The following is a 10,186-nucleotide window of genomic DNA, read 5'->3' on the forward strand; positions in this document are numbered from 1 at the left end:
AAAAATTAGCTGAACATGGTGTGCAACTGTAGTCCCAGCTACTCCGGAGGCTGAGGCATGAGAATCACTTGAGCCTGGGGAGGCAGAGGTTGTGGTGATCTGAGATCGTGCTACTGCACTCCAGCCTCGGCTACAAAGTGAGACTCCGTCGGAAAAAAAAAAACGCTCGGCCCCACCACCTCACAGAGCCACAGTTAAGAGCCAACGTGGGCCAGCACCCTTTGCATCTAGGAAGGTAAACCCTAGCTCCATAATCTGGAAGAAATAACTGTTTTCCAACCTAGTCTACAATTCCATTTTGTTTTATTGAACCTCATTCTGGGCGTGCAGTTCGTAGCCACTTGGGAGGCCCGTGCACGAAATCGCTTCCAGTGTGCCGAACCAGACTGATGTTTCCCTGATGCTGGGCCAGCGACCGCATTTCTCCTCCTGTTAGAGATTTGGGAGCACACCACTCTGGGCAGAGGCTAAGGGGAGCAAAGAGTGCACCCCCAAGTGCTAGCAGCCAAAATAAACCATCAGGCTCACTAGTAGGGACTGGAACAGCCAGCCCGCAATGGCTGAGATACATGCCACATACGATTTACCATCTTTGCCATTTTTAAGTCTGCAGTTCGGGAGCATTAGGTCCTTTCACATGCGCGTGCAGCCACCTTCGCCTCCAGAACTCCTTTCATCTTGCAAAACTGCAGCTCTGCCCCATTAAACACCAACTCCCCATTCCCCCTCGTCCCAGCCTCGGGCAACCACAGCTCTACCTGTCTCTAGGAATGTGACTGCTCTAGAGACCGCCTGTAAGTGGAATCGTACACTGTTGGTTCTTCTGTAACTGACTTCTTTCACTTAGTATCATGTCCTCCAGGTTCATCCCTTCCTCTCCAGGCTGAGTGCTGCGCTGGTCTATCTATGGCCATGCAGAATTCCCTGTATTTATTCACCCGTTGACAGACACCCGGGCTGCTTCCACCTCTCGGCTGTGTTGAATAATCCTGTTATTAGCACAAATGTACACATACTTGTTAGAGTTTGCAGCCCTTTCTCACGGCTTCCCAAACAGATAAATAGGAGTGAATGGCGCATCCCAGAATACTGATGTTTCACTATTGTGATGTTACTGCTCCACCTGAAGGGGATGGGCTGGGCCCTTCCAGTTCAAGCTGGGGCTCAGGGGTCTGTCTCAGAGGCTGCCAAGGCCCCTTACCATTCAGTGCCTCACACGCACACAGCACCCACCACAATGCACATGTTTCATACAACAGGCACCCCAACTCTCCCACATACCCCAACTCTCACAACACACACCCCAACTATCAGATGACCGAGTTCTCACACACCCCAACTCACACACACCCCAACTCACACCTCAACTCACACACACCCCAACTCACACACACCCCAACTCACACCTCAACTCACACACACCCCAACTCACACACACCCCAACTCTCACACCCCCAACTCACACCCCAACTCACACACACCCCAACTCACACCTCAACTCACACACACCCCAACTCACACACACCCCAACTCTCATACCCCCAACTCACACTCCAACTCACACACACCCCAGCTCTCATATGCATACCAATTCACACACACCCCAACTCTCACAACACACACCCCAACTATCAGATGACCCAACTCTCACACACCCCAACTCTCACACCTCAACTCTCACACACACCCCAACTCACACACCCCAACTCACACACCCCCAACTCACACACACCCCCAACTCATGCACACCCCAATTCTCACATACCCCAACTCACACACACCCCAACTCACACACCCCAACTCACACACATCCCAACTCACACACCCCAACTCACACACCCCAACTAACCCCCAACTCACACACACCCCAACTCACACACCCCAACTCACACACCCCAACTCACACACACCCCAACTCACCCCAACTCACACACACCCCAACTCACACACCCCCAACTCACACACACCCCAACTCACACACACCCCAACTCACACACCCCAACTCACACACACCCCAACTCACACACCCCAACTCACACACCCCCAACTCACACACCCCAACTCACACACCCCCAACTCACACACCCCAACTCACACACCCCAACTCACACACCCCCAACTCACACACCCCAACTCACACACCCCCAACTCACACACACCCCAACTCACACACCCCCAGCTCTCACATGCATCCCAATTCACACACACCCCAACTCTCACAACATACACCCCAACTATCAAGACGACCCAACTCACATACCCAAACTCTCACACACCCCAACTCACACCTCAACTCTCACACACCACAAGTCTCATACCTGAGCCCCACCAGTCAGAATCCCTGCCATGTCCAGGGACTTCACAAGGAAGGCCTCCAGGCCAACTCAACCTGGAGTCGAGTCCAGTGGCTGTTTGCCCCTGGCTCTCCATTAGAGTTTGCTTGGACTGAGATGAACATTCACCAGCAGAGGACTCTGTGCCACTGGCTTACTCCACAAATGCCGGCACCTACCTGACTCACTGACCTGACCCAGCACTTCCCTAAGCAGTAGCCACGTGGACCACTGAGCACGCAAGTGGTGCAATAAGCGAGGATGAGTGCAATGAGAACTGCACAGATGCTGGTTAATCAGGAGGGTGACAGGGTCTTCCCAGACTCTCCTGATAAGGGTAACTATGGTGGCAACAGAAGTAAGGGGCCCCAGACTTCAGCCTATCTGCTTTCCTGCTTCTGGGCCCTAGCTCTCCTCGGGAGGTTGGCTTAACCACTCACCACACCAGTAAACAAACCTCCTTTCAACCTCAGGCAGTTCAGACATTGACGGCCAAAGTGCAGAGAAGGATGCTTTCCTTCCTCTTTGCAGGAAAGAACAATCCAATGGATAACATGCACAGATTGACTGGCTTTGCCATGCCTGTGGCGTTACAGTCACAGATGTACACAAGGTGAACGAAACGACATAACCCAGCCATTAGAGACCAGGCTGCTTCTCAGCAGGGCGCAAGGAAATGGAATGACCACTCAGTCCCTAATGAAGAAACCCAATCAGAAACGATAGAAGGGACACCTTCTCAACGACCACAATCAAATGCGTTTTCGTCTTCTGCAATAGGCCTTACTGTCTTTGAACCAATGCATTCAGTCATAACTCAAAAGACTCCCAGCTCTGGATCCAGTTGGCTTGAACTTGAACCCATTTTACCAGGAACCAGGAGAACAGGCTACCTAGGAGGCGCATGAGGCCGTCAACTCACCTCTTGTGGAAAGGTTTGCTCTGAGTTTATTTTTTAAATAAAGAGGGCAACTGCAGGAATAATTACGTGCTATAAATAGACGGCTCCCCACTTTCAAGCAACCTCTTCACAGTAACCAAGACCCAGGAAATCTGTGATTAAGGTCCATAAAGAAAAAAATGCACATCAACCTTGAGGTTTTTGCGGCGAGCCATGATGAGATCTCCCTAGAGGACTTTACTGGTACTATCTCACCAGGCTCCTTTATCCCAACATGGCTGTGGTTTAGTCTTCAAACAAGTTGAAAGATAAGCAAATACCCTGCCTTCCAGGTGACATTTGACCGCCCTCAGCATCAGGTGTGTTTTGTGAATGCCAGCATTATCATAAAAAGCCACAATTCACCCACATACAACCACAGAACCCCCGTCTAAAATAAACCAGAACTGGGGCAGAGTTTCTTTTCCAAAGAACAAAATCAAATGTGCTTAAAAGGTGATACAGCTGGCTTCATGATCGTGGATCTTCTTCAAGTGGGAAATGAGAGAATTAGTGAAATCAGATGAGTAATCAAACCACTGTAAAACCCTGCCAAACATCACAAATGAAGCCTTTTTTTATTTTACTTCTTTTATTTCAATAGGTTTTGGGGAACAGGTGGTGTTTGGTGACATGACTATGTTCTTCAGTGGTGATTTCTGGGATTTTGATGCACCCATCACCCAAGCAGTGTACACTCTACCCAATGTGTAGCCCTTTATCTCTGACCCCCCCCCACTCTTTCCCCCAGTCCCCAAAGTCCATTGTATCATTCTTACACCTTTGCATCCTCATAGCTTAGCTCCCACAAATGAAGTCCTAACAACACCAAGAACAAAAATTAGAGGGTGTTCTGATAGACTAAATCTGTACTGTCCAACTCAGGAGTCAGTAGCCACATGCGGCTATTTCAATTTAAATTTTAGTTCATTAAACTGAAATAACGTTTAAAATTCAACTCGGCAGTCACGCTGACCACGCATATCAAGTGCTCAAAAGCCACATGTGGTTAGTGACAACCATTTTCACAGCACAGACAGGGAACATTTGTATCATCATAGATAGTTATATTTTCCAGCATAATACTAACTACTAAGAAAGGGAAAGGGAGTTAGAAAAAAAAAAATGGTCTTAAAAAAAAAAAAGCTCAGAAACCTAAACATCCACTGTATACCTCTCTTGCAGCTTCCTGGAGCCTCATTCAAACACAAAAAACATTCAGTTAACTTGTTATGAGACTCTAGGACTAGATAACCAATGTTGTTCCATTAAAAGATAGTCCATTACTGGGTATATACCCAAAGGATTACAAATCATTCTATTATAAAGACACATGCACATGTATGTTCATTGTGGCCCAGTGTGCAATAGCAAAGACCTGGAACCAACCCAAATACCCATTGATAATAGACTGGACAAGGAAAATGTGGCACATATACACCATGGAATACTATGCAGCCATAAAAAACAATAAGTTCATGTCCTTTTTAGGGACATGGATGAATCTGGAAACCATCATTCTCAGCAAACTGACACAAAAACAGAAAATCAAACACCGCATGTTCTCACTCATAGGCAGGTATTGAACAACGAGAACACACGGACACAGGGAGGGAAGCATCACACACTGGGTTCTGTTTGGGGGGGTTAGGGGAGGGAAAATGGGGGCTGGGGAGGTTGGGGGGAGATATGCAGATATAGGTGATGGGGGAATGGAGGCAGCAAACCACCTTGCCATGTATGTACCTATACAACAATCCTGCATGATCTGCACGTGTACCCCAGAACCTAAAGTACAATAAAAATAAATAAAGATTGTAGCAGTACGTGAGTCATGTCTTATTATTTTTGTAATTATTATAAAATTTTAAATAAACTGAGAGCAATCGTTTTAGCAAAAGATTGGTTGAGAGCTCGTGTTCTTTTTGGGAATCTGTTCTCCTGATTTCTGGTGGGATGATTTTAGATCTTCCTGGAAAGGAACAAGAAACATCCCACTTCCCACTTCAAGCACTTTTAGGATATGTTTATTTATGATACTTATTCTTTCCATAAATGTTCAACATAGATTAAATGATTTTTCTTATTTTATGAATTTTCTAAGCATTCGCTAAGGACCACCCCAACTTTGTATGCCAGCTATGGAACAGTAGAGATTATCCTAGTCAAGGATCTTTGCAAAACAAGTAATGAAAACCAACTCGGGCTACCTTGATTAGAAAATGAAGTTTGTGAGAAGGATGCTGGGGTGCTTCGTGGAACCCGAGGATAAGGAGGCTTCATCAGCCACTGGAGGACTTGGAAATCCACGAGCTCTCTGTCTCTTAACTTCATGTCTCTCTGGACAACTACTTTCTCCAGAACTTCATTGTTAGCTTTGCTTCATAGGGTAGAAGACCATCTTATAGCTCCAAGGAACACATGTGGCCACTCCATGACTTCTGGATTTTTATGTGCTCCTTGGTACTCAGGATTACTGAGACCCAATTCAAAGGGCCCAGGAAAGCTGATTGACTCAGCTTGCCCCAGTGGTTCAAACAACCATGGAAGGAGGGAAGAACCATTTTAATGCAAACATGTCAGCAGCAGACACTGAGGTCTGGGGCAGGGAGGAGAGGATCCTCAGAGAGAAAGTCACCACTCTGTGGGCAGTGATATCAATCAAAGATGTGAGGAGGGGAAAAAAATGCAGATTTAAGAAGTGAAAGGGCTATCTAATGGATATAGTCCAATATCCCAAAATATTATAATACAGGGTTGTCCATAAAATCTGGAATGAGAGGTAACATTGTTTTCCTTTTTAGCAGATTGAGATGTCCTTGATGACAAGCATATTCATCCACCTGTGTTTCAGACTTCCACTCATCTTCAGGAAACTGACTTACTGCTCCATTGCTCAGAGACAACAAATATTTTATAAGGAGATTGAAGTTTAGGCAGGTATATTTTTTACAATATACCTGAAAAGTTGAGATAATTTTTATGCTTAAATTTCTGCATATGTTTGCTCTCTTTATGATAAACATGGGCTAAATCGGAGGAACTGCATTCATTTTTCACAGGTTAAGTTGGTGTTTCTACAGTAGCCCTTATTTTAGAGCTGTTCTGTCAAGTCGATTTTGTTACCAATGATCTCCCTGTGTTTTTCAAAGATATTAAATATTGGCATTCTTCAAAAGAAACTGAAACAAAATAATAACAAAAGTCAAATCATTATCTTTATATTTTTGCTGTGAAAAATTGAAACAGTGAACATTTTTGCTAATTGTTTCCTGCAAAGAATAACATTGTATTTTTATATTTTATAAGTTGCCCAAATTTTTATATTAAAAAATAATTTCTAAAAGAATCCTTTTCTTTTGTATTGAAAAAACAAAAGACTCTATTTCATTCGCTTCAGAAAGGCCAAGAAGTAGGTGAAGAGCTGAACTTTTGCTTTGTCTCTTTGGCTTTTCACGTCTCATAGCCCAGTCTTTCAGCATCTCCAGCAATCCATCTTAATGTTCCCTCCATTCATGACTAATGAAATAATAGGCAAAGCAAAGGCTTTGAGGTCAAACACCATCAATAAGCCATATGATTTTGAGAAAATTACATAATCACACTGAGCCTCAGTTTCATCATCTGAAAATGGGGCTAATAATGGGAATTTCAGTCTTCTTGTGAAATTAAATACAATTATGTATATAAAACACCTAATCTAGTCCTCAGCACACAATAATTATATCTATATTAGTAATTAGAATTATTGCTACTGTTGTCTTTTTCTCAGTGGCATAGCTTTTAATAAGGACTGTACTGCTGAAAGTAACCTTCTTTAGCTTGGTATTTAAAACCCGTGCTCTAATCAGTGTAGTGGGCATACCAGCTGACACATAGTCTAACAGCCCAGGGACCCTCCCATCCTCACTTCCAGCCCTGAGGTGCTGACCCAGGTATTGAAGCAAAGGAACAGCAAGGCAAAAGTTTATTCTTTAAAATTAATAAACCTAAACTTAATATTCATTGATATTAATAAACCTCTGTAAGACTGATTAAAGAAAAGAGAGAAGGGGCCAGGTGCAGTGGCTCACACCTATAATTCCAGCACTTTGGGAGGCCAAGGCAGGCAGATCACTTGAGGTCAGGAGTTCAAGACCACTCTGGCCAAGATGGTGAAACCGCATCTCTACTAAAAACACAAAAATGAGTCAGGTGTGGTGGCACACACCTGTAATTCCAGCTGCTCAGGAGGCTAAGGCACAAGAACTGCTTGAACCTGGGAGGTGGAGGTTGTAGTGAGCCAAGATCACACCACTGCACTCCAGCCTAGGTTACAGAGTAAGACTCTGTCTCCAAAGAGTAAAACAGAGAGAGAAGGCATAAGTAAAAAAGATTTACAATTAAAAACAGAAATATAAACAAAGGTACAAAAATTTAAAAGATAGAAAACTATGAATAATTATATATAATTGAAATACATAAATAATTAGAAAAATATTAATTGTAAATAACACTAGAAGAAATAGACAATCTGAGTGGTCCTATAAACATTTACAAAATGTTCTGGACACAGGTGTGAGCAAAAAAGAAAAACAGGAAAAGGAACTTTTACAAAATGTAATCACTAATTTCAAATCTTTCCTCAGCAAGATGATAAGTCCGTGGGGTTTATTACATCATTCTCTCCATTTTTTATTATGGGAAGTGTCAAGTGTATGCAAAAAAATTTTAATAATTTCCCACAAAGAAATGTGTTTGTAGGTAATTTTCATCAAACATTCAAAGACAAGGGAATGTCAATCTCTCATAAAGTTTTTCAGAGACAGAGAAAGTGGTACAACTCATTTCTTGTGCTAACATCATCTTGACGCCAAAAGCAAACAAGGCTGAGACAAGAAAGGAAATTTTAAGCCAGAGGAGGTAGTAACATGTTGGGACCTGAGGAGTGTCCATGCAAAGATTGAACTCCATGGCGTCTTTGTCCTTCAACTAAGGGAAAAGCCATTTTTATATTCTTTCCTTTTTTTTTATTTTAATTTTTTTTGAGACAAGGTCTTGCTCTGTCACTCAGCCTAGAGTGTAGTGGCACAATCACAGCTCGCCGCAGCCTCAGCTTCTATGTTTAAGCCATTCTCTCACCTCAGCCTTCAACACTGCTGAGACTACAGGCATGTAGCAACATACCCAGCTAATTTTTTTTTATTTTTTGTGGAGATGGGGTCTTGCTATGTTGCCCAAGCTGCTCTCAAACTCCTGGATTCAAGTGATCCTCCCGCTTTGGCCCCGCAAAGTGCTGGGATTATAGGTAAGAGACAACTCACCTGGCCCTCATTCTTTCCTTCTTATGCTGTGGTTTATCTTAATGAAGTCTCAATCCTTTCATTGACATCCACACATTTGCAGGATGGTATTGTGGATGGAAGTGAGGAATAAGGCCTGTCCTACACTCACTGACCTGGCTCCCAGAGCCACAGACATGAAGGCCCTCTACTCCATGGATTCCTGGCGGATAGCCTAAGCAGAGCAAGCAGGGAAGGTGCAGGTGATTCCTGATAGCACTGTTGCTCAGCCCTCATCTCTGGATGACTGTTCTAGGGAATGACTTGACCTGGACATACCTTATGAGCCAGCCACATTCATTATTAGCCAGCCACAGCAGCCCTCGGCTGATGCCTTCCCCTCCTCCTCTCATCAGTAATGAAGCCCACTCTTCACTGTCCCTCATCCCAAAGGTGTTACACCAGAAACCAGAGGTTCAGAGCTATCAACTGCTTTAAACCTATGTCACAATAGCTATGCTATACGTTATCTTGCTAAATGAGACCAATTTTATTAACTTCAGGAATTAAATGTTCTCACAGTCAGCAACGTCTCACTTCCCAAGTACAGATAATTGCAAATGGAACCCATATAAGGGGGGATGGACGTGAAGTACTTAAGGGGCTGTGAGATTATCAGCCTGATTACTCTGGACAGTTCATTTTGGGAGCACTGAAAGATAAGTTTGGATAGACCAAGCCAGACAAGATGAGGATGGCTTTACTTGTTTGAATAGGCTAGGATATTTTCCAGCATTTTTTTAGCAGCTGTGTTATTTTGATCAGTGAAATTTCATGCAGATCTTCAATATATAAAATTGATCAAAACAGAACTGTTCTTCTTGCTATAGGAAGATGGAGATTCAAGACTCACCCACTTTTCCTTCTCTTGTCCCTGAGTCTGCCCCAGACCCTAGACTGCAGCACTCAGCACTGTGGGATCTGAGATGGTTCAAAAGCTGGTCACAGGCCACTAAATTTCCACTTAAAACCATTGTCACAGAATCATTCATGATTTACAGCTGGGAGATTTGTGTAAACTAAACTCCATTTTGCTGTTGACCAAATTGTGGAATGAAGGACCTTCCTGTCATGTCTAAAGTTCATAGCTACTCAATGGCAGAGACAAAAGAATTATATGGGCACGTTGATTCCTGCCTCCTCCTATTTCTACCACATCCCATTGAAACTTTCACCAGTTAAATATGATTGAAATTGTTGAACTTGCACCTGCTAATGATCCCTCCATTATTAACCATTCCCACACTCAGATGTTGTGCATATACTTCTGCATGGTTCTAATGATATGTGTAGCAGGAATTTTGTCTGGACTGTAGATGAAGCTTGTGGAGGTGAATGACCCGCCCACATGCATGGCATCCGCTAATTATCATGGTGTCCAGAAACCTCCCCAAAAGTTACTGGAATATATGTTGAGCCAAGGAGCAGGTAGAACAATGCCAAGTAGGGGAAGCTCACAGAAGGCAGGAATAGAGGAGACTGTGAAGGTCCCTGGCAGAAGCTCACAGAAGGTGGGAATAGAGGAGACTGTGACGGTACCTGGGAGAAGCTCACAGAAGGTGGGAATAGAGGAGACTGTGACGGTCCCTGGG

This window comes from Aotus nancymaae, unplaced genomic scaffold (genome assembly GCF_030222135.1).
Source record: "Aotus nancymaae isolate 86718 unplaced genomic scaffold, 86718_ANA_hifiasm-v0.15.2.pri h1tg000022l_1, whole genome shotgun sequence".
NCBI lineage: Eukaryota > Metazoa > Chordata > Mammalia > Primates > Aotidae > Aotus > Aotus nancymaae.